The sequence below is a fragment of the Haliotis rubra genome, unplaced genomic scaffold (assembly GCF_003918875.1).
Source record: "Haliotis rubra isolate DU_JTF1 unplaced genomic scaffold, ASM391887v1 Scf48, whole genome shotgun sequence".
In the NCBI taxonomy this organism is placed as follows: Eukaryota; Metazoa; Mollusca; class Gastropoda; order Lepetellida; family Haliotidae; genus Haliotis; species Haliotis rubra.
The window spans coordinates 1,829,330-1,855,486 of NW_025767168.1; the positions used below are offsets into that span (position 1 = coordinate 1,829,330).

At 39.1% G+C, this 26,157-nt stretch overlaps 1 long non-coding RNA gene across 1 annotated transcript; it reads left to right on the forward strand.

Annotated features, from left to right (window-relative positions):
• Positions 1-2,857: 2,857 nt before the first annotated feature.
• Positions 2,858-24,387, forward strand: LOC124291023. The gene is made up of 4 exons (XR_006902121.1): positions 2,858-2,868; positions 20,547-20,639; positions 21,317-21,323; positions 24,361-24,387. It is a non-coding gene; the product is annotated as an uncharacterized LOC124291023 (long non-coding RNA).
• The last annotated feature ends 1,770 nt before the right edge of the window (positions 24,388-26,157 follow it).

Genomic DNA, 26,157 nt, shown 5'->3' on the forward strand with positions numbered 1-26,157 from the left:
AGGCAGCGTTTCCTGGGAGAAGTCCCATTCGCTGTCTGGGCTGCGTGTAGAGGAGGCAAGGGCCCTGAGCTGATGATGAGCCTTACCAGCCTGACTGTGCCAGGATCACCCAAACCCTCTCTGCTGCATATTATCTTTAATCTGTAAAACATAATAATAATAAAAAGAGTGCATTTATATTGCCCTAATACTCCACGCTCATTGAATGTTCGAAGCGCCCATTAAAAGTCTAGTTAAGGAAAGCTCTTTTAAACAGATGGATCTTCAGTGAGTGAGTGAGTGATTTGAATGTTGGAGCAAGTCTTATGTCAATAGGATGTTGTTTCCATTCTGTCGCTGCCGAGTAAGAGAAATAGCGATGCCCATAACTTAGTTGTCAGGACACAGAGGAGATGTTGTGCTTAAGATCTGAGAATTCTAAGTGGTCTATAACGCTGCAGTAGCTCACACAGGTACTCTGGTGCATCACAAGCAATGCATTTGTACGCAAGGCACAGGACTTTGTAGGAAACTTTGTAGGAAACGCGTTCTTTCACTGGAAGCCAATATCAGTGAAGCTCTCGTAAGATGTTAAACGGTCGTCATGGGTCCGTTACGATACAGTTACAGTTCCATACGTTGGAGTACGCTGACACATCAAATGTGATTCTGATGTTATATTCATGATTGACATATCGTAATTGTGCTGTTGTCATTCATACATGTACATTAAAATGTTGTGTATCAATATCACTTACGCCTTTCATTTTGTAGGTGTATATTTCATGCCTAAATGTAAAACCAACAAATTTCTCTTCCGAAAACGATCAAAGTTAAGACGCCTATATGCACTAACCCAATTTTCTCGATGAAAGTGAGAAAATGCCTTTTCCCAATCTCAAAGTGAAAACAACATTATGCACTTTCTCAAAGAGAAAACACCGACATGTTTCAAAGAGTCAGACTTAAGAACCGTGTCCCACTTAGACACAAATTGAACACACACACATAAGTATATACCAGTTTAGATTCCAAGGCATGGTCCTTAACGAAGTGGCTAGTTATTGCCACCGCAACGTGATCTCAAAAATCGTATTCATTTAGTATCGTAATTAATAAAACATCTCTATCGTGCAACCTTTTTCGCAAATACCCTGTGCCATCTCGGATTTTCAGTGATTCCTGCACTTATTTCTGGCAGCATTTTGCTTTTTACTGACGGAGGAATTTGTTTTGGTAGATGATAATGATACGTTTCTTATTGTGTAGAAAATAAATTAAGGTTACTGGTTATTACCTTAATTCCCAAAATCATTAAAGACATATTTGTTTTGAAAGTCATTTAAAAGTTTCGAAATCTGAAACTAATTTATTTAGACATATGCCTTTGATGTTCAAACTTTTGTAAACATCTCCTGAATCTTCTGAGACAATGGTTATTCAATCATCACTACCACAACATAATATGATCTGGCTGAAATATCAAATGCAAGAAGTAGTAATGGTAAATCACCATCGGAGGTTTACTTTCTGTCATTGGACAAGACAGATAAGGCACAGTAATAAAGAATCTTGTAGTAAAAAATGAATTTGATATTTGGTAAAAACAACACATGCAAAAAATACTTTTGGTGGAAGAATAAGTACACGTAACGTATCATCAACGTAGTGAGTTTGGAATGGTGATGGTAACAGGTATGGGCGTCGTGTGTGAAGCCATGAGCTGTTGTGACATGGTAATGGTGGAAAGATGCTGTGGTTTCCAGAACTGTAATGACTGACTGACTGACTGTGTTTGGTTTTACGCCGCTTTTAGCAATATTCCGGCAACATCACGGCGGGGGACACCAGAAATGGGCTTTACACATTGTACCCATGTGGGGATTCGAACCCGGGTCTTCGGCGTGACGAGCCAACGCTTTAACCACTAGGCTACCCCACCGCCCACAACTGTAATGAAGTTGATGAAAACGCAAATAATCAACCAGATGAAACTTCGGTATAGCATTAACCAAACTGTTTACATCTACCCTTTGTCATAAAATGTGTTTTTTGTGGGTAAGTGACAAAGAGAAAATGTCGGGAAAACAAAATTATTCCTTCAATTTCTTGCGACCTTACACTTACTATAGACTAATTTCGATTCAATCGCCCAGAAGATATCTATATTCATAAATTTGTTATATATGGAAAGCAAATGAAAGCGGCAATTTTGATAGTAAGTTGGATATAACAATGCTTCAAACAGAATATTTGTTATATCACGTTTGTCACGGTCGTGGTGTTGACAAACACACATGGATTCAAGGACGATCAGGGGTTCGCAACGGCTATCAGATGCTTCTAACGCGTCGAAAGGACGCAGCCCAGCGCTGCAAGCTGCAGCGTCTACGACGGACAGTGCATCACCGCTCTCTACTTTAAAGACAAATCATGTGACACAGGTGAAATAACAAAGGGCATGCCAAGTATTGCTGAAGATGGATACTGTAATGAAGTTGACCTGGAAACAAATACAAGAAAAAGCTCTCACACGGACGTTTTTAACCGCTTATAACATCATCCAAATCGGGTATGACATTAATCAAATGCACAAACATGGTTGCAAAGCATTGAGAAGGAGACAAGTATTGGTAGTTATTGTTTCCCCGTAAAATATTGACATACTTATTGGTTATATGTCTCTATCTATACAGATGTTATTCACATTGCCTCGAAGAATCAAAATTGGTAGTCTTTTGCGTTTAGAGTATCGGGATATTCCGTTGCAGGAATTTATAAATTTACTTTGAACTTCACTCCGAAACAAGCAATTACATTCACCCTTACATCACAATTGCAATAGCATTTACCGAGCACATGTGATACATTGGTAAAAAATGGTACCATGTTTATTTTACGTCAGAATGATAAGTCTTCAAGAATGTTCATAACTTGTGGAGGGGTAGTGGTTAAATTGTTTGCTCGTCACGCTGAATGTGCGGGCAGGATTCCTCACATGGGTACAATGAGCGAAGCCCATTTCTGGTGTCACCAACCGTGATATTGCTGGAATATTACTAAAGGCGGTGTAAAACTAAAACTAAACCTCACTCACTAACTCACTGATAACTTGTGAACTGTTGAGGGAATGGATTGACATTACAGACTGGGAGACACTAACGTCGTTTTGGCATATCGTTAAAGTGTTAATTGATTGCATGACGTATATAAAGTCGTTAGTACGTTTCGTGTGTGATTTCAGAGACTGGTTCAGATGGATTCATTTTTGTCTTCCGATTGAGGGTAGGTAACCACTATAATTAACATCACATCACATATCAGACACTAGCGGACGTACTGCACGCGCCTTTGGCGAGCCGCACCAAAACCGGCACGTGTGTGTGTGTGTGCGCGTGCGTGCGCGCGCGTGTGTCTGCGTATGTGTGTGTTTGAATGTATGGCTGAATTAATGGATTAATTATTTTACAATATAGACTTCTTTGATGTCCACACACATCTGAAAACAAAGCTTGAGTGTCTGGACCCAACTGGTGTCCAGCTTGTTCAGCGTGACCTGATCAAGTGAATACTAATGCATTGCGTGACCGTGTCAGAACTGGTTGGGTCTATTATTGTGAAGGGGTGCACCTTTGTCAGTTGATCGTCAACATGTCCGAACAGCCGAGACAAGGTTGTCAGTGTCGAGAAATCGTCAGCAATGTCTAACTTTCTTTTAAAAAGAAGCTAGAAGTAATAATTTAACTGGGTGTAGAGAATGATAGCGAGAGTAAATCGGATTGTGAAAGTAACTGCCGTCTGTAAGTTGTAAAGTTAGCAAACCAAACTAGATAGCACATGAGTGTATAAACAATTCAATTAAAACATGAAATGAATGATTGTTTTTTTCAGAAGTGTTTTTTAACGAATTCATGTATGCATGCTTCGCACGAACGCAACACCAATAACATTCTCTGCTCCCCTATTCTAATGAAGTTAACTCGACCTGCCGTTTGTACCATTTGACCTCCCAGGTCATGCATATGTAAAGTAGCTCAGGTCAAGCTGAACAAGCTGTAGAAACTTCCTCCTGGTGGGATAAAGGTTCTTCAAGGGAGTAGTGACACCTAAATCATTGCTCAACAGTTCTTTCTTTACATTTCGGAAGAGATGGAAATCTTGTTGACGCTTCTGTCGAATACGAAGGTGGTTTGCAGAAGGTTCAAAAAAGTTCTGCGCCACCATCTTGCCAACTGAAGGAACATACACTGCCTTCCTCTGTAAAGACGACGCGGGATGTTTCCGTAGCCTTGACTGCTGTTTAGATGGAGGAGGACCAGGTATAGTTACTATTCATTCAATATAATGAGCTGGATCTGTTTCACGAGATACGAGGAATCCGGAGACGCCAGGAGCCCTGGAACCACCTTGCATGCTGAAAGCTTTCGCATGCCCAGTTCACAACGCCATGTGCTGTGAGTTGTCGATCACACATAATCATATCATGTAGGATCAGCTAGTGTTTCTTGTCCTCCTGATCACCTTCGAAGCGCTCTATGTGCATTTGTAGCTCTGCTGTCCAATACCTAGCTGTTGCAAAGGAAGGATCATCATCCCCTGCAATTAAAATCATGTCCGCATTCATGGCTGTGGACAGTCCCTCAAGAATGCACCGGAACCACTTTTGTGCATCTGCATCAACAGTAAATAGTCATCCTTTCCATAACAGTTAGTGAACTTGGTTCAAATACAGCCTGTGTATTGGGACAACCACAGGCAATTTGTTGACGGTTTACCCTTTTAAATCATGGTTAAGTTCGGAAAAGTTTCAGTCACACCTCGGAATTCGATAACATTTTCAGGATATAAAGTAGTAAGTATCAAGTTACGGTGCTAAGCAAGTTACGCCTGTTCTCAGTGAACCGTCATTGTCAATCACTGTAATGACGTCACATTTCCACGAGGAAAACATGTTCAAATCAAATGAATCCTTAGAAAACGCATAAGCTCTATAGCAACAAAACAGCTATGTACAAATGCGTGATAGGAGATCTTACGTCAGAGACAAAATTATTTTAACTGGACCGAAAATACTGAAAGCAGGATAAATCATCATATTGACTAATGTGTGTGATGAACTCCGCACATAGGGCATAACACGTTCGACGAAGTAACAAGGAAGGAGATAACACTATTACCACATTGTGGTGTTTCCGCAGCTACCCTTCCCTGTAAATGTTGTTCGATGTTACAACCGTACGTTCAGGGCCCTGAAGGGACACGGGCGTGGGAAAGTCGATCCAGCTGCCAGGTGAACCGCGAGCTAATTTCATGACTTTTTGATACCGATATTCGTTGAGCTGCCTGATCAATACTGATAAAAAGTCAAATAATAATACAGCCTAATGGAACCGCCATGATGATTAATTCCGTCCAACAATAACGTAACAAAAAGCGTTTGTACAGCGAAGTTGCCCGGATACAAAACGATTATGGATAGAGAATTAACGACTGTTTGGTTGGTCGTATGTGCTACACAATTAGGGGTGTTGTTGGGGAATTGTTGTGGTATTAGAAAATGAACAGGTTAATCTGGTGGAATATAATGTAATTGAATGCGCGATGTATTTTCGGATATACCATCTTTAAATGCATTTAACAAAATGATATCATTTGATGTCTCAATTCTTTTGAATGTTTATATCATGGCTGCTTCTGGAAAGTGAGATAATATAGAGACGAAGCTTCATTTTCACCACACTTAACCGATGAACCGATGGGTAATACATATGTGTCTGCGAGGCGTAGGGAAATGGGTATGAAGGTGACAGTCTGCTAACGGTGACCAGTCATTGGACAACCGGAAAAAATCCTTGTTATACCTGGACAACGTAAATAATATAATGTATCAGCATTCGGCACATCAGAGGCACGATTGTCTAAGTCGCCGTAAGTCCTGTTGCAAAGTTGTCTGCCTTGGGCTCACCAAGAACAAATGGTTGAGATCGAGGCTGCTTCTGGAGAATGAAATATTTTGAGACGAAGCTTTATTTTCCACCACACTGAACCGATGATAGTGCTCTGGCTGAGCAATGGATATGTGTGCAGACGTATGGATATGGGGTGAAAGTAAAAGTCTGCTGACGGTGACCAGTCATTGAACAACTAAATAAATCTTTGTTTTACCAGTATAACGTAAATACTATAATGTATAAGAATTCTGCACGTCAGGGGCACGAGTGTCTAAGTCGCCGTAATTCCTGTTGCAAAGTTGCCTGCCTTGGGCTCACCAGGAACAAATGGTTGTGTTTGAACCCTATTTCGGCCAGATAATTGTTCTGGGTTGAGTTGTAACAATCGTTCTCAGCGTTGCAGCGTGATGTGACGGGAAGACTCGAAGTGATACAAACTTCTGAGTTGCGGAACTCTTACACAGATAGGATGCTTGCAAACCATGATCATGAAAGTATCTGCTATAAAAATTACACTGGAATTATTTTGTTGGAAAAAATATATCCTTGTCTTCATTAATAACGTATCAAGTCTCCATATAAGATCCCAGCCTGCTCGAGTAGATATAATATAAGCGACGTAGATAAGTTATTTCCCGAGAACTGGTGAATTATAAAATACTAGTCAGGATAATGTATATTTCCCTAGTTTTTGCTTATGTTAATAGTTATGGTGCTCGGTCATAACCTTAGAATTGACATCTTGTCAGCCAATGAGAAAACAGAACAACTTTCACGACACACGCTATTTTGACAAATACTCTGCCTAATCCTCCTAAAGACTTCATTGCTTCATTGGAGAATAGCTTTTTCAAATTCATATGGAAAAACAAACCTGATAAAATCAAAAGGAACAATTTGAAAAGATTATACAAAAATGGTGGTTTAAGGATGGTTGACACAGTAACATTTTGTGAGGCTTTGAAACTAGCTACCCTGAGATCATATTGTAGAAAAACAACAGTTGAAAAAGCTCTGTAATATTCCTTTTGATGTCATTTTAAAATCTGGTGCAAATGTTGATCTAGTAACTCACATCGATAACCCTTATTGGAAGGATGTTTTGAAAACTTGGAACAAATGTTGCAAAAAAAGTCAGGTGAATTCTCGTAATATTTATGAAATCCTAGCCCAACCACTATGGTTTAACCATAATTACAAAAACCCAATACTTTAAAAAAAAACTGGGCAAGTAAAGGCATTCTTACAATTAAGGACCTGTGTGGCAAAACTGGGTTTTTATCCTTTGACAAATTGAAGGATATGTATGGCATTAAAGGCACATACCTGGACTAATTGCATGTTTTGAATATACTACCTGATTCTTGGAAATATACTATTAGACACTCTAGAAACATCCCAGTTCTTTTTAATTTACTCATAATTGAGTGTCATTTGACTTTATTGAAATCATGCAAAGGCTCTAGAATCTTTTATGACGCCATGATTTCCAATGAAGTTTTACCTAAAATGTGTCTTAAATGGCAAGAATCTTTCGCTAATGTACTTTTGATTGGAATCCGATTTTTACGGCTTATAGAAATGGTTTGAAAGATGTCAAACTACTTGATTTCCAATACAAGTTTCTACATGGTAAGAAACGCTGTTGATGTAACAGTTGTTTTGTTTGTTTGTTTGTCCTAAATTGTCGTGTCTGGACCAGACAATCCAGTGATCATCAACATGAGCATCGATCTACGGAATTGGGATACGCTGATATGTGTCAACCATGTCAGCTAGTCCGATCCCGTTAATCGCCTCTCACTACAACAGAGACGATGTCACGAAGGATGAAAAAAGGGTGATGCAGCTGGCTGCCCGTGACAGAGACAGAGCACAGATGTAACAGAGGATATTTCCAGCTGATTAAGGGCATGTGACAGCCGATGTGGAAGTAACAGATAGGATGTTATGCATGGAGCATGTTGCAGAGACGATGTATCTAAGTGTTGTAACGGAGAGGATTTCTAACGACGACGAAGTGAAAGAAGACATGTAACAGAGCCTGACGTCAACACTATGACACAGAGCATTTAACAAAACCAATACCAGAGACAATAGATGCATATATAGAAGACGACAGGCGTTTAATGAGGTATATCTTTATTGTCATATCGATTATTCTATGTGAGAACAGTTTAGTAATTGGTTTATTGATTTTCTCGATTTTGGATATGTTATAAAAGTGGCACTAAATGGCTTACTAATGTAGACTTAATCAATTAGCTTGTGTGTTCTTAACGGCTTTAGATATCAAGGGATTTGCACTAGACACATTCATATACCACCTGAGACCGTGATGATACTAAAAGTTCCCACATTAGATCATCTGAAATTATTTTTCGAAAAACCAACTGAGTTGAATCGGATCGGGTTGACATTTTCTCAGCAGTTCATTGCTTGAAAGGACACGAGACGCCGATTCTAATTATGCATGGCACGATGGTGTAAATATTTTGCAAAACATACACGTTAGACGTCTAAAAAGTTCTATCTACAGAGAGTTCCATTACCCGCTGTTCGCAGCATAGCTAATTCACTGTCACGAAATGTCGTCTGCTTCCAGCTAATGGAGTCTACCACGAGGGAAGGTCATCATTCACCATCTGTTGTTGAATAACCCCGAGGTATTAACTATCGTCACCAACAGCCACAGTCTGGCTGCCACGTCTCCTGCTCCTTCTGGGGTCAATCAGTGCCACATCTTTCAACGTGTTCTGGTTTCCATTGCTATCGTACAACGAGTAACTATTGGCAATGTGTCAGATTGATATCCAGACATGTTACCATATCTGTTAAACGAAAACTCTTACTCAAATTACCAATACCAATCGTCTACAACTTCTATTATGTTGTTAACTGACGGAAAGTAAGACTTTTGGATTTTTTCAAGTGTTACTTTCGGTTTATGATTACCAATTCCATCGAGGAGAAGACAAAAAGAAAATCATTCTATATGGCACAAAAGACATTCGAAGCATAGTCCAATAAAAAATTCCAGTTGGACATATCAGTTGGGCTCAGCTTCTTCGTCAGATTGAATTGCATATTGCGTATTGTAAATATAATGAAACGGGTTTCAGATAGATTGGACACTGCACGACACACTCTATATTTTGCAAAGACCAGTTTATTTGACAGACACATTATTGGTAGCACCACTTACATTGAACTCGAAAGCTTCATCCACAGCTTTTTAAAGTAAGAGGATAAAAAAAAAATATCATTTCGAGACGCGTGCCAGGAATAAAGCACAATCAATGTCGCTTCAATGAATGAAAAGCGTGTGAAATACAGACCCAAAGAGATGTAGCTGAGGTTCATAACTCCCCCGAAATGATGCCACCAGTGAGGGGAATTTTTATTGTAAAATCAGGAAATGAGCCATGAATGAATGAATATTTTATCAGTTATCTGACGAATGAAATAATTACGTTACATTGAGTTCACTCAACACTCGGTTGCCTTCGCTTTATTTCATTGTTTGTATTCTTTTCAATGCAAAATGTGCTGTGAACATTTTGAATTTGCCATAAAAGTGAAAAGACAACATATTGTTAAGTTTGTTTCTAAGATGGGTACAATGAGTGAAGCCCATTTCTGGTGTCCCCCGCCGTGATATTGCTGGAATATTGCTAAAAGCGGCGTAAAACCAAACTCAGTCAGTCAGTTGTTTCTAAGAGCACGTCTACGGACACTGTCAGTATACTCCTTTACTCCACATGAAATAACAAAAGACAAATGGATTTCATGTTTCACTGAATTTTGTTCACATTTAGGGACGACAAAGATACAACCAAGAAAACACTCACCAGCTGCTTGTTGCAACCAGAAGAATTTATGCTTTGATCTCATGACGGTTTTATGTAAACTCCTGGAAAAGGAGACTCATGGTTACTTGTGGGACATGACACACATTCCTGCAAATCTGAACACTTGGTGACATATTGGAAAAAGAACAACAACGGACGCTTGTCCAATATAAAGATATCACATGACAAAGGTCAAGGTAATTAGAGTTCAATGCTGCGTGTGACTACCATTAACGTCATAATGTGTCTGGCACCTCCTGCCCTTGGACGAAATGAGAGTATAGATCACACGTTGGGGAATGTCAGGCCTTGCGTTGTGTCTGCGGTTGCGGGTGACGCTGTTGAACCAACTCGTAGTTGCTCTTTTCCGATCACATCTGGCGATTAGGACGACGCGAAGACGTGTAAATCCTGGTTCGGTCAGGATTCTGTCACTGTGCGTTGTATGTCTAGTGCTGGAATGACGCGGGCAAACTTTATAACATTGAGGTCGGTGTTGTACCAGGTTCGAAGATTCCCATCGTCGTCATCATGCTGCCACCTTGAAATCTATGCCACAGTGTTCATGGTGACGTCGGAAGTACGAGACGCTCCAATGAGTATGCTCAAGTGAATATTTTGACCCATGGCTGAAGCAGCTCTCAGATACAGAACGTGGTTGTTAGATATCGCCCAACACAGTCCTCAAGTGGCACGTGGTGGATGCTCCACACCTCTGCAAAACGATCTCAGCGAATGAAGCGTTCTTACGATGTAAAACGGTCGTCCTGGGTCTGTTACGACACCGTTACAGTTCCATGTGTTTGAGTACACTGGAACAGCCAAATATAATTCCGATGTTATATTCATGATCGTAATTGTGCTGTTGTTATTCCTATGTTGAAAACAAACCGCTGTGTATCAATATCACTTTGGCTTTTCGTTTGGTAGTTGTATATTTCATGCCTGTAAGTAAAACCAACTAATTTCTCTTCGGACGAAAAACCGAAAATAATCAAAGTGAAGACGCCAATATCCACTTTCCCAGTATATCGATGAAAGCGATAGAATGGACTTTCTCAAAAGCAAAGACACAACACCGAAATCCTTCAAAGAGTCAGATTTAAGAACCATGTCCCCACTTAGACACAAATTCGGATTCGGATCGCCGATTCGGCTGGATAGAGATGCGGCAAAGACCGGGGGAAGTGTTGGAGGAGGTGTGTGCGTTTATGTAAACGAACGCTGGTGCAAGCAGCAGGTGGTTCGAGAATCTATCTGCAACAAGGACATTGAACTTTTGAACATTTCACTCAGGCCATATTATCTTCCTAGAGAATTCGGACAGGTTTTTGTGACCAATGTATATATTCCGCCGGATGCTAATGTGAAACGAGCTGCCGACACTATTCAAACCACTATGGACAAACTTAATGGTTTTTCACCAGAGGCACCAAAATTCATACTCGGAGATTTCAATGCATGTGACTTAAAACATGTTCTGCCATCATACCATCAGTATGTGAAGTGTCCGACAAGATCTAGAAAAACTATTGACTTGTGCTATGGTAGTGTGAAGGATGCCTCCAAATCTTTTGCAAAGGCTCCGATGGGGACTTCTGATCACAATACTGTTTATTTAGTTCCTTTGGATTGTCAAAAATTAAAGTCAGGGAAGCCAGTCTTAAAATATGTAAAGTCGTGGACAAAAGATTGTTTAGAGCAGTTGAGAGGATGCTTTGATTGTACTAACTGGGATATGTTTGAACATACTAGTGATAATTTGAATGAGTTTACAAATACTGTAACTGATTATATAAATTTCTGTGTAGAAAACATTGTGCCAGTCAAATGTATTAAAATATTTCCTAACAACAAGCCTTGGGTAACTAAAGTATTCAAATCAGTTTTAAATGAAAAGAAAAGGGCTTTTGTGCAGGGGACAAGGTCAAGGTTAAAGAGATTCAGAAAGAGATTGCTTGTTTAACAAGGAAATGTAAAGATGAATACAAAACAAAGATTGAAAGACAATTTTCGGTAAACAATTTACGTAATGCATGGGGTGGCATAAAAAACTATCATTGGATCAAATATTAGGCATCGACAGTTGGAATCCAGCGATGACTTATCTTTTTCAAATGAGTTAACCTCATTCTACTTCCGATTTGATACTGGGAATTTTTCAGATGAAAGGAAACTTGTATTGGAATCGCTTCCACCTTGTGAAATGTTAAATATATCGACAGAGGATGTGATTAGTTCATTCGCTAAGATAAATACACATAAATGTTGTGGGTCTGATAACTTGCTAGGGATTGTTCTTAAGGAATGTAGAGTGCAACTGGCTGTTATTTTTCAAAAGCTATTTCAGATATCAATTAATTCTCATAGTGTTCCCATTCTTTGGAAAACCTCTAAAATTATTCCATTGCCAAAAATGAAAAATCCCTCTGTTAATAATGACTTCAGACCAGTGGCCCTAACTTCTATTGCCATAAAATGTTTGGAACGTATTGTTAAGATCTCATTGTTGAATGAAGTCAGCCATGTTCTTGACCCATTACAATTTGCATACAGAACAAGGCGTGGGGTAGATGATGCAACAATCACTCTGTTAAACAATGTCTATAAGCATTTAGAAAACTATGGTACTTATGTGAGAATAATGTTTGTTGATTTTTCATCTGCCTTTAATACTATTCAACCTCATTTGTTAATTGATAAACTTTTCAAAATGAATGTTAATTCTAACATCATCAAATGGATTAATTCATTTCTAGTTAACAGACAACAATTTGTACAGGTTAATAATGTGAAATCATCAATTGTAAACACATCAACTGGCGCTCCACAAGGTTGCGTTATTTCACCAATTTTGTTTATATTGTACACCAATGACTGTGTATCCAACACAGAAACATGTTTTACAGTCAAATTCGCGGATGATGCTGCATTGGTAGGCCTTATTAGGGAATCAGAACTTAGTTACAGAGCTGAAATTTCAAAATTTGTAGAATGGTGTAAATCAAATTTTCTATTTATGAATGTGCAAAAAAACAAAGAAATGATCATAGATTTTAGAAAAGCTAAGTCAACAATAAATGTTGTAACTATTGAAGATAATGAAATCTAAAGAGTAACTGAATACAAATATTTGAGTACTGTCTTAGATTCGAAACTCTCCTGGAACGAAAACACTGAGAAAATATATAAAAAAGGACAGCAACGCTTGCATTTCTTTTGGAAGTTGAAACATTTTAAAATCGACCAAAACCATGATGTTATTCAAAAACCTTTCATTCAAACTGTCATAAACTTTCATTTCTTGAGTTGGTTCGGGAACCTGTTTCTTTACAATAAAAACATAACTTTCAAAAATCGTAAACACTGCGTCCAAAATTCTTGGGATTCCTATCTAAAATATCGGCAGTTGTTATGAGCAGCAAATTTCAAAAAAGGCAAACAAAAGTTTAAGTGATCCTACTCATATACTCTTTTCTGAATATTCATGATTACCTTCTGGACGCAGGCTGTGTATGCCCACTTTTACTACACACAGGGTTCGCCACTCATTTGTTGCAGCTAGTATTAGATGCATTAACAACAAATTCTGTGATTGACTTGTCTATTAATTGTCCAAATTCTATTCAATATCTATGTTTGTGTACTAAATTGATGTATTTATATCCTGATTATTTCATGATTACTAATTGCAATGTTATGTATTGCTGCTTTATGAATGAAAAACTGGAGAATGTATGATGGAAAACAAATTTCCCTTGGGACAATAAAGAATTATCTTATCTCACACACACACACACACACACACACACACACACACACACACACACACACACACACACACACACACACACACACACACACACATAGTATATACCAGTTTAGGAGGGCAATTAAAGAATTATTCCCCACATGGGTACATGTGTGAAGCCCATGTGTCATCCGCCGTTCACTTTCTGTCACTGGACAAGACAGATAAGGCAAATCAACTGAGAATCATGTAGTAAATATGAATTTGATGTCATTAATGTTACTTTAATATATTTTACCAAGTTCCACTTTTGTAAAGATTGCCTGAATCTTCTGTCACATGAATGTTCTGTACATAGGGTCGTAATGGTTATATCATCATCGTGAGTTTACTTTCTGTCATTGGACAAGACAGATAAGGCACATCAACTGAGAATTACAGGCATATGCTTTTCAAATGGTATCATTAATATTTAATGGCGATTCATAACCAAAAGCTATTGATACAGTCGCAGACATAAAAATTACATTCAGCAGAGATTCCTTTGTCAGCTTTTATTGTATTAAAAACTAAAATCTATCTTCTCACCAAACATAAGAGCATCTATGCTCGTGCTACAAGACCAACACGTGACTCATTTTTTCACATCACTGCCCAATTTCTACAATTATATTCATCCAGTTTGAAACAAACACGATTTCACCAGGATCAATTAATAAAAGCGTGGTGCGACTGGATTCTAGTTGACGTAGTTTCGAGGAAAACATCACACTATAGTACACTTATTGAATTTTCTAAATTAGGAACAATTGCAACTTGCTTGCGCACGGGATACCTCACAATGACAGATTGCAATGTGCTCATGGTTGCAGAAAACAGGTTTATTTGATCCATGTTCTACCAGTCTTTTCACTTATTAGACATGTTTAGTTAACGATTCTGCTAATAACCAGATTTTACAAAAGCTTGTTCCCTGGGGGCCTAATTTTCCTGACGCCATTGTGGAAGGAGTGAGTAATCTCTCACCAATAAAGTCTGGTCTGAATGGTTGGTCGTAATGATTACGTCTTGGCAACATTGATATAAGGCGGTCTCGATAAGTCGTGTGGAAAATAAGGGATGGCGTATGCTTAACAAATTCTTCCTACGTCATCGCACAAATATAGATGAATGTATGGTTCGCATAAAATTAAGTCATGGCAAAAGGGTTATTTTTCAGCATGTTAGATATATCAGTTAAATGTGGCCAGGCAAGATACTAGGAATGGGTGGAGTATATTTGGCTTATTCCAGTTGTATGAAGGCGCTCTGTAAATAATCGAGTCTGACAACCAAGCAATCCAGTGACTGTTATAGAGGAGGGATCCAGATAGTCGGACAACGATTCCCCGCAATCAGGCACCGAACCTGTCTTCCTAATCCATTAATTTATATACCCTTTAAACTTTTAGCTGTGTATTTTGTTATATAGCACTGTAATTCATTGCTTAAGTTTTACAGCAACCCACGCTTGCCGTAAGTGGCGACTAACGGGACTAGGAGGTCGGGCTCCCTGACTTGGTTGACAAACGTCGTCGTTTCCCAATTGTGTAGATCGATGCTCATGTTATTGATCACTGGACTATTTGGTCCAGAGTCGACAATTTACATCCGTCCCACCCAAGCGGGCTGCCACATAGCTGGAATGGTGCTGAGTATGGCGTTAAACAACAAACCAACCAACGCTAACGTTTCAGTACAAACACATAATATTATTTTTAATAATTAGCTGAAAAGAGCGAAATACTGTCCAATGTGGTGTGGAAGTTCATTATTACTGAAGTAAATATATAAGTAATCTATGTTAGTGCTTTCGGAGTCAAGTGTAAACTGGAATAATATCCCACCTAGCCTATTGTGGAAGCTGACAGGTGAAATTTACCACGGACTTCATGGCCGTTACCACTGCTGCTATATTTTTACTATTATTGTAACTGTACAGCCGTAGAGTTTGGTACTCTATTGGTACTGCTGTTGTAATTACTTTGCAGTTATTTGTATTGTTTTTTGTGAACATAGTTATTTTTATAATGCAACTGTTAATCAATAACATTTGTTTCTTATTTGTTGGTTCACTCTGAATGGTTTTGCGTAACGTTTTCTGGGTAAACGTATTGTTTCAATCTGAAAGTCCACACATAACAACATGTTTTCATTATGTAAGTGAATACGAAAACAAATATTACCTTGTGTTTGGTCTCTTCAAATCAGGAAGATGTTGAAAATGCAAATATTCAACCAGATGAAACGTGGATATAGCATTAACCACGGAAGATTCTCATAACTCAAAAGTTTACTTGAAGATCTAGAATCTGCTCCTGGACGCGCCACAGAGGATCACGAAACGTGCACCAACCACAAGTCGATACACCTGCCCATCAGTTATGTGGTGAAGCGCACGTCCGGCAGACAGAATATTGGCAAAATCTCTTAAAAAAGCACTGAATTTCTTGAAATCTGAAGAGCACGCATGGAGCTAATTGATGTCTGTTAAAAAATTGACAATTGAAGATGCTTGAGGAACGGCCACGGGGAACTTTAATAATTGCCAATCTAATCTTGAAAAGACGGAAAATAGCGATTTTGAGAAAAAAAGGTCTTGCATCCAGCTTTCAAACAAATACGTTAATTCTTTATGGAAATGAGTTTTTTTACTTTAACTTAGAACGCGGGTCCATAATAACGTTCTCGTGGGCACTTAAAGCCAACGTCATACAAGTCACACAAAGCTTCTGTCACATGCGAATGTCACAGGGGCACTTAAAGACTATGACATGGACACTGTATGTCTATGTCACACATGCTCTTACATTCTATAATAGACGGGCACTTCATGCTAACTTACAGCACGTGACACACGGGTACATTATGCCTATGTTGCATTGCAACGTAAACCCATGTATCTCTGGAACTATTGTCTTATATTACACGAGAACTTTAAGCACACGGGTTCATTGTGCCCAGGTCCTTCAAGCACTTATATCCATCGTCACATGGGCACATCATGCTCATATCACACCTGTGTCTCACGAGTTTCTATAAACTAACCAATCTCGATAACGATGTAAGAAACTACACCGAAACTACGATCTAAGAATGTCAAAAACGAGAAAATGTAGTCACCTGACTGACTGAACATTTTCTGAATGAGCATTACTTGGTGAATTTTATACATGTGGCAAATATTCCTGCTTTGAAGAAGCAAACATGACATGAAACTTGTTTTCAACAGACCAAGATTTATCATAGGTTTAGACTATTTCTGAATATTTGGTATTTAAAAGCACTTTAATCAGATTTTTAAACTTACATATAAACCACATTGTTATCCAACTGACCCAGTGTCAGTCTATGCCGTGCCAAATAGTACAAGACCCTGACAAAGTTCACAAAGACATAGTACAGCTAATATGATCATATCCCCCACACTCCGCAACTATCGTAGTGATTCGAACGCTTTGTGGAGCAAGGCCCAGTTCTGTATTAGTAAATCCAACTTTTCTCATCACTTTTTGATCTGAGGTGACCTCATCGTAAAGTATGTTAGTTTCATCCACAGCTGAATACGACTGCCTTCGTCGTGTTATCAGGGTAACAAACTGAGAGGTCACTCACTTTGCTTGATCACTGATTTCCCCAAGGCCTGCCCTGCAATACAAGCGACTGCCTGGATTGAGACGCGTGCTGTCACAAAGTGACGGATCATTTGCTATCTATTTCCGTGAACATAGTTTCAGCTGACTATCCTGAAGTGATGGCTCTTATACTAAGAAAACATATTTTTATTTTAGGAACTGTTGTTCCTTATCAATTGGAAGTCACAAAAACAATCTTGAAACTGTCTTCAGGAAGATAGCAGTGTAGTTTCAGAAAATGCTCATCTGCCGATCCCGAGCAAATGAAAGTTTAATGTTGTAACATATAATATACAGCACGACTTTCCACCGTGTGAACTCAAGCCGGGACCTCGTTAATCGTTAATAGCAGCTGTCACATGCTCAGATCTCAACACAAGACACCCAGTGTGTTTTTTTATTTGTTATGTCCTCAATCAATAGGAAGGTGGAGATGCACCATGGGGTACTGGGCAACATCTAAAGAGGTTGTGTCAGAAGGTACTGATGTCTTCCTATTCATCACATGTCCATCATCACGTGCTTCAACACACCTGACAGTAGAACAATACTCCTAATTGATTCATTGAAATAAAATTGGATTAAATCTTGGAATTAGAATTAGATTTTAATTATTTATTTAGGTGTGTCTGTAAAGGTGTCCTCCCCTGGAGTCCCGCGGGCGTTAAACAACTGCGTCACTGCGTTGGGTACATCAACGTGTACATGAATGTGTGCTTGTATGTGATGTTATTTTTGATTTAAAAGAAGGTACTTCCAGTTCAAACCGAATGCTTATACAATGACTGAGTTGTGCCTTAGGACATTCGATTGTACTCCGCTCTGGAAATATATAAAGCCATTCAGGATATTTCTATGATTGATGACTACAGTGTCTAGTTGGCTTAATAGGCTCAATACACTTTTGGGACCAGTTCTAAATACCAGTGACCCCTTCAGGATATAGTTCAGTGTAGGTATCCAGTCCAAAACCCTTGTCGTAAGAGCCACCTTGAATTAGGATTGGAATGTCAGTGTTCTAACTGTATGCCTAGTGGTATAAATAGTTGCCCGTGCTGTGAAGCGCTGGTTGGCCTTGATTCAAGTAGTTACAAGGCAACGTTTGCTAACACTGACAAGAGATATTTTGTTGTCTGTATATTGTTTAACGACGCAATATTCCCGCTATATGACGGCGGTCTGTAAAAACTGGAACCTGGACTAGTATTGAAGGATCGACGACTGCTGCCTATACAACTTTAACATCCTCTGTATTCAAATGATTGTCAGGCCTCCTAATCTTGAAGAAACAAATGTCTGCCAAGTATTGATGACGTTGGACTTTTGGCATTACCTGGTGGAAGCCTTCCACACCAGAGAGATTCAGGGTACTCTTGCATTTTGGGCATAAGTGTGTGGGCCTGAAAACTGATGTTCGCAAATAATTGGCAACCATCTTGCAGCAGTAGTTAGGCTGAGCTATTGCCAGGCACCCTTGGATATTTGATATGTGATGGGTATCATCTTGAATTACTCTTTGGAGGTGTAAAAATGGGTAACGGACTTCCAAACATGTATGATAAGGAAACTTTTGAAAATATCTATTTATATATACGAGTGGGGTATGAGGCATAGACATATTCCAACAATGGAACTGGATTCCGTTCTGTCAGTTCTAGATATATATATCCAAGTTACAGAGGACTTCTTTGACATGTAAAATATGTCATAACCGTTTATAAGGCGTTTCTCATTTCATAACCGTTTCTAAGGCATTTCTCATTTTTCACGCGTGGTTTTAGGCTTTCGGCAATAAATATCAGTGAGGAACATGAGCTTAACGCAAGGCCGGATTCAAACCCGGCACTTTATCCTCTAAGTTCGTCAGCGTCCATTCTTCTACACTAGTAAACATATACATGCCTGGGGCGCAGGGCAGAAAGTGATGCGTGCACAAATGATCCATCTTGAAGGATCAATACAAGACATAATTTCAGTCTGAGCCAAAAGACTTTTATACGTGCCCTGTGTAGGTAATAATATATGAGTTTAAAGACGAGCAACATGTTGTAATTCAAAATTCTGGGGCTACAACTGGACCCGATTATAGACTCACATAACGATGCAAAGAGACAAACAGAGACTACTGGAAATTACATATGAACTGAACCAGTCAGACACTTTCAAAATATTGACAGAATCGGTTTATGTTGCGCACGTTTTCACTTTTTATAAAGGTCGCAAATAACGCCCACATTCCTTATTGAAACGAGATTATTCAGAAATTCGGAACATATTAAAGGACCGATAATTTGACATTCTGGGCAAAATAAGAAACACAGGCAGATGGTTTTATCGCCTTTTTAAATTGTGTTTTTGCAGCTGTAGCTAAAATGAGTTCACCATACAAAATCCTGAACACCGGATATACGAATATCCAATGGTCGATCTTTAAGTCGGATTTGATTGCTTGTTACTGCATGTACAATTGCACATTGCGTGGCAGCCTTCCATCAAAACGTCATCCAGTCCAATCAGCCTTTTTTTAATGATGGCATCTGAAACAAGGGATTTCTAAAATGACGTTTTTATCTAATTGTTGAATGATGGGTTTTTTCACTAAGAATGGAAACATAGAATATCGATTTCCACCATCAGGGCGCCTGGAAATCATTATTTTTGGATCGAGAACGACACTGAATGGAATGCAACCGCTTCTTTTGATCTACATGGATCACGTCTTAATGTAGATACAGTTTGTTTAAACAGTATTAATGTTTGATACATTGGACTTGGTAATGGAACAGAACTATATAATATTTGTTCAAATATATAAACATTGTATCTTGTGTTGGAAATGATCTTCAAACATTGTTTTCATTTACATTTACGGGTGCGGATAATGGTTAAAGCTTCCGCTCGTCACACTGTAAACCCGCGTCAACTTGTTTGAATATTATTGCTAAAATCGGCGTAAAACCATATTCACTTACTTACATTTACGGCGCCATGTACCTTGTTACATGAAGTCCAACACCTGACGACCTTATAAAACATACTCTTAAAAAGACTAGGGGAACTTCATTTGTAATTTACGATTGAAAGAAATTGGGACAAATATTGGAGTCAATCAAAGTTGAAATTATAATAATGAATGTTTTGAAAGTGCATCATCACTTGCACTTCCTTATGACCATAGTTGTTTGTACGGTAATCGCTCTTGAAACATGATTGGTGTATGATGTGAAATTTGCATGTGTACGATTTGTATGATTTGTATTTTCAAACAAAAAAACCCGGCTAGATACAAACACTAACAACTGCGTGATGCAAGATGATTGTCAAAATTTACGGTCTGCAGTGATCGACCTTTTGAAAACCGTCAAAATTATGAATGACACTCCATGCACGTGTATGTAGCTACTGCGTTGTGCACGTGCATCCCATGCATTGTGTTGATAGGAGAGCAGCGACTTTAATAAAGTGGCCAAATTAAGGAGTTTAATGCCCCCATCTCTTGTATGGACATATTATGGCTCATTTGAAAGCTTATTGTACCTACTTTAACATAGGCCATGATGTGGTGGCCAGATATTGCCCAGTTTAAAAAACTGCGTGTCACGTGATCCCACAAGGCCAAAAAATATATAATTACGATGTTTAATTTAGATATATAAATCATTCATTTTTTTGTTAAGTTTCCATCACCAATGGTGTTAAGGCATATTCTGAATTGTTTTTATTTAATTAAATGACCAAAAGGCAATAATTAAGTTAAAACCTGAAAATCATATTTTTGGGGAAATCAGCCTTTTTGGAAATTTACGCATCAGCTTCATCAGGAAACGTTCACTTTGCGTGACATATCTGTGCCTATCCCAAGGCAATAGAAATTGTGTAAAGTATCAGATAACACTAGGATAAATAATTTAAACATTGCAATAAAATCGAGACATATGACTTTTTGACTCTTAGAATGATAATCTTTGGAGATGCACGATGTTGCAAATCTCCCAAGGTTATTTTCAAATAGCATTGTCAGTGTTTATCTACAGTGTTCTGTTTTCTGTGAATGTCTACTTTTCCAACTGATTCAGACACTTTGTATCTCCCTGACAAGTGCGCATTTAGGTTTATGGTTGCATTATTTCTAGGCAAAGAGTCCAGTCCAAAATTTCAGTTCTTTCAGGAGCAGAGACAACACTGTAGTATCTCTTCTGCCATCACCCATTGAAAGTACACAGGTTCCAGATCGTCATTCTCTTTCCTCCAGTCAAAGGCCACGGGAGACCCAAAACTTATTTTGCAATACGGAAAGATATCCATACTCTGCTTTGCCAACATGCACGTCGTACATGTTAAGTGAAACTATATTCGCATGGAGGCACAAGGAAGACTCAAATTTCTTTGCTCCGAGAGTGCTCAGTGTACCGTGACTGCCTTGCTGTTTTCCTTTAGGCTCATATAATTGTTCTGTGATGATTCTAACGGCAGACAATGCATTTTCTAAACTTGATCCTGCCATTAAAAACAAGCAAAATCACTTTCAGGTGTCTTCAGTTGGCCTTCCAAATTCCATATCTGCATGTATACAGAATTATACAGGTGTCAGTTTTTCCATGGAGAGGGCATCTTCTTCCTTTTAACCAGTCTTCTCACTATTGCTGAATCCCCCAGCTGGCATCAACTTTCTCCCTGGATGTCCATTAAGATGGTCCAGGTCATGAAGTACTGCTTAGTCACAAAGAAATCTAACCAGGGTCAGTTTCTCTTATGTCAACGTTCATGAATTTCTTCTATGTTGGTACACATTGACAACTGATTACTTGATACTGGCGGTATGCAGCTTCCATCCTTCTCCTGGTTCTCACTCATGATGGTTGTACCTATTAAAACATCTACAACAACATCTGCTTTGTTGAAGCAGTACATCAGCTGAGTCTGCTAAGTTGTCAAATGGAAAAGGTGTTCCCTGACATCATTTGGAGTACTGCCATGCCATTTCGAATGTAAACTGTCTGACTGTCTGAAGATATTTCATTATGCTCTCTAGTATGTATCCAAGGTCACACTTTGCAGATTTCCTCATGGTGCATCCAAGGAAAAGAGAAGTTAAAACGGAACTGTTTCCAGAGTGACATCTTCACATGTAGCAAGGACATAGGCGGATCTGGTGTGTGTGTGTGTGCGTGCGTGCGCGCGCACACACTCCTTTTGTCCTGAAATTTTATTAAATGACCACCACCCCCACCCCCACCCCTTTCTCAATAAGCTGTATCCGCCCCTGAAGGATAGGATCAGAGCGCGACGAAATATGATTTCTAGTCAAGATGTTTCCTATTTTGCTCTTGAATTCAGTTGCCTTTGTCATGTCAGTAAATGTTTTGACATCTGATCTGGTATTGGGACTGTAAAAGCTCCGACTTGTATCTGTTTTCAATGCAGAATTCACAAATCTTTCAAAGTTTTTTCTCTCCTTTTTTTTCATGAGCAGAAGGGACTGTTGTACTTCAGCTGGTGTATATAAATCTGTTGCGATGTTCAGAAATACTTCAGGATGAGAATCTATATTTACGGGATTAGACATGCTGTTCTGAATGTGTTTGATTAGATCACTTGTTTAGATTAGAGGTTTGCACTCCTCATGGGTGTTGTCTTCACTGCTGCTTAACATACCACTTATTTCTCTGAGCTTAGATGTATAATCACCTATGATATGTTTGGTCAGAGTCCATCGAATTAGTGCTGATGTCTTGCGTGTTAGGCCAGCAAGCCCACCTTCACTCTGGGTGGCTTCTCTTGCCTCCCATGTCAGTCCATTTTATTGTCCTGGTTTTTCCCTCAAAGTGAACTGCGTTGTTTCAAATGCACCATTGACAGCGTCATGTAGGTGCGCCGTGTCAAGAATGTCGACTGGTAGCCAACAAGCGTAGGTTGTTGGATTTGCACTGTAAAAATGTGGGAGCAATGCATTTTGGGTAAGCATGTGGAGGTCCCATTCACCTTCTCTCTCAGCCCTGATGTTCTGCAATAGGATGTTTAACGCCACAGCAAAGTATAGTCAAAGTGCAAAGGTTGGAGAAGACTTAATTTCAATTTCTCACATTCAATAAACGTTCGCATGAGGATGTCAGTTGATCATCAATAAAGCTTTGTCATCTCTATACCACCAACTTCTAGAATGCCACTCAAACAAATCTTGTGTCAGTCCTTGAACTGCTTAATGAAAGTGTACATTGGGATGTAAACCCAAGAATCAGTTAGCATATCCTGCTAGCCACCATCTCTCTATAATTTTCCAAAAAACCAACGTAACGGCAAACAGCATGACATCTCCAAGGTGACATTTAAAATAAATACATACATGGTCATTACTTCAATTGCTCTCATCGCAAAAAAAGCCTGTTCATTGATGACATATACAGTCAGTTTGTTTCTATAAACTAACATGGAACAGGGTTCATACAGATCATCAGCCATCAAATTTACAGTCTTTTCAGGGGCTTTCTAAGATCCAATCAACAAATTTAAGGAACTATAGAAATACATATAACACATAAGTAGTTGAATATACACAAGATTGGTGAAATATGGTACCGACCATCAGGGGGAAATAGCATTTAGCTACATTGCTGCACTGGGGATGTTTTGCTTCGGATGGAAATTACAACGCCCTCTGTCGTTTTATTATGTATTATGTATTAGTCAATGCACTTCACCATAAGATATGTGAAATAATGATAAAAGTACTATGCATAATCTTTAATCATTATGAAGAAGAATTAAATTGACTAATTCAAATGTTTACTAAAAAAACATTTTTTTATGAAAAAACAAACATTATTTCTGAGAAATTTCAATGACTCGGGTAGATTGTTAGCTCCAGGTAAACACATTTAAGAGTATTTGATGTATTCTTCATTGTATTTCATCATTGCAGATTGTATATATAATGAACAACTGACTTTCCATTTTTCTGATTTGAGTAAAAACAAAACAAAACAGGGTGCTGTCACGTTACCTCGATTTCTGAAAAATGGGACCACTTTTGACCACCACATCATGGCACATCATAATCTACATACAATAAGCTTTCCAAAGAGCTATAATATGTCCATAAAAGAGATGGAGACATTAAGTCGACTCTAAACCCTAGCCTACTGCTCTCCTATTAGGGGTGGTGATAAAGAGAAATGGTGGTGCTTTCATAAGATGTCTGTCTTTGAAAAGTTTGTTAACGCTTATACTTCCTATCCAAATTGAAATTTGAGGTACACCTACCTCTTTACAAGTATACATGCATTCAGAGTAGATGATAGCAAATTTAAACAAAACCTCAGATACAGCTGGGTAAGAACAGTTTGCCACACTGGAAGTTACCATAGAAGTATGCTGCAATACCGTTAGTTTTGTACAGACCGCCGTCATATAACTTGAAAATTGGTGAATGCGGCCTAAAACAACAACGTTACACACTCACTCAAAGACTCACATGCTACTAATCCCAGAAATAAAGTCCAAATGGAGCCCAGGATAATGTCTGATTCTGGCAATCTAGATTCTTTAGTCATTCTATGCTTGAGTTCTACTCCCTTTCAATTAATTGGCTCTGGGAGTCCAACTACTGCTCCGTGTATGTAACAGAAACTTCACCACTCCGTGGGCAAGACATAGGGGCGTCTCATTAGGCCATGAGCTCTGGCAGTAACAACTGAAGGGGCGCCCTCTGAGACATGACACTCATTAGCAACAGGCTGCTAATTCTGTCTGCTTGTCTTACGACGTGCTGCTGTGTATTACGCCCCGAAAGCCTGGATCAATAATAATTATGAGATATTTATATGTCCATGCGCTGATTGTCTATGTCATTTGTCTGAATGATCACATTATATTAACCTATCACCGGCGGTATTTAAATGGCTGGATCTGCTGGAAATATTCTGCCTAAAACATTGCTGTCCCTGAGCTTGGCAAGGCGTGTGATTTGTGTCTAACAGATTGTGTTTGTTGGATCAAACGAATTCACGCGTGAGTCTCGGACAGCTTCATCTTTCGCCTGTACGAAATGTCATTGTTTTCAACAGCATGAGAAGATTCACTGAAGAGATTACTTTTATCCACCACAGAGGCATCATAACCCTTGCTCCAATGCTTCCAGCCTTAGGTATTTGTGGAAGCTCTGCAATGATTGGATGAATGAGATTTTGTTATGTCAGTGGGCCAATAGGATCTCGTGAGATAACTGTCTTTTTATCCCTCGTGCTGCTGGAGTCCTGGTAGAGTAGAAGTAATGTGACAACGAACCCGGTACGATTGAGTCGTACACCAATCATACACCATCATCTTATTATGTCACAAAGAGAAATATGGATGAGAAAATGGAGGGAAATTATGCATCATATTGAGAGCCTTTCCTTTAGAAAGGGTCCAAGGAGTGTTGCACATCCTCGGCAAGAATGATGTCTCATTACGCCGATGTGAAAGGCATTTGAACGAAACGACAAATGACAACCGCCTCCACTAGCACTATTCCGTAATGTATAATTTGTCTGTCCCGGAATTCGCCATGATGCTTTATGAGTGATATTTCCATGCGCCCTGTCTACCGGTTTGAGTGATTTCTATTTGGTCGGGTGGAAGAGACCTCTTTTAAATATCAAATGTGGACCAGATCGACCAGATACTGAGCAGCTCATCGTCGTTCGTTCGCCACGGGACTAGAATCTCGCGTTATCCCATCTTCATTTAAACCAAAAGCAAGCATGGGGCAAACAGGACCTTCATACCACTATGCTAATACCCGTGGAATCCACACACTGAAGACCCGGGTTAGAATTGGTCTTCAGCAACACGACTAAAAGGCGACTAATGGGATCGGGTGGCCATGCTCGCTGACCATGTCATCGTATCCCATTTGCGTAGATAGATGCTCATGTTGTTGATCACTGGATTGTCTGGTCCAGTTCCGAATA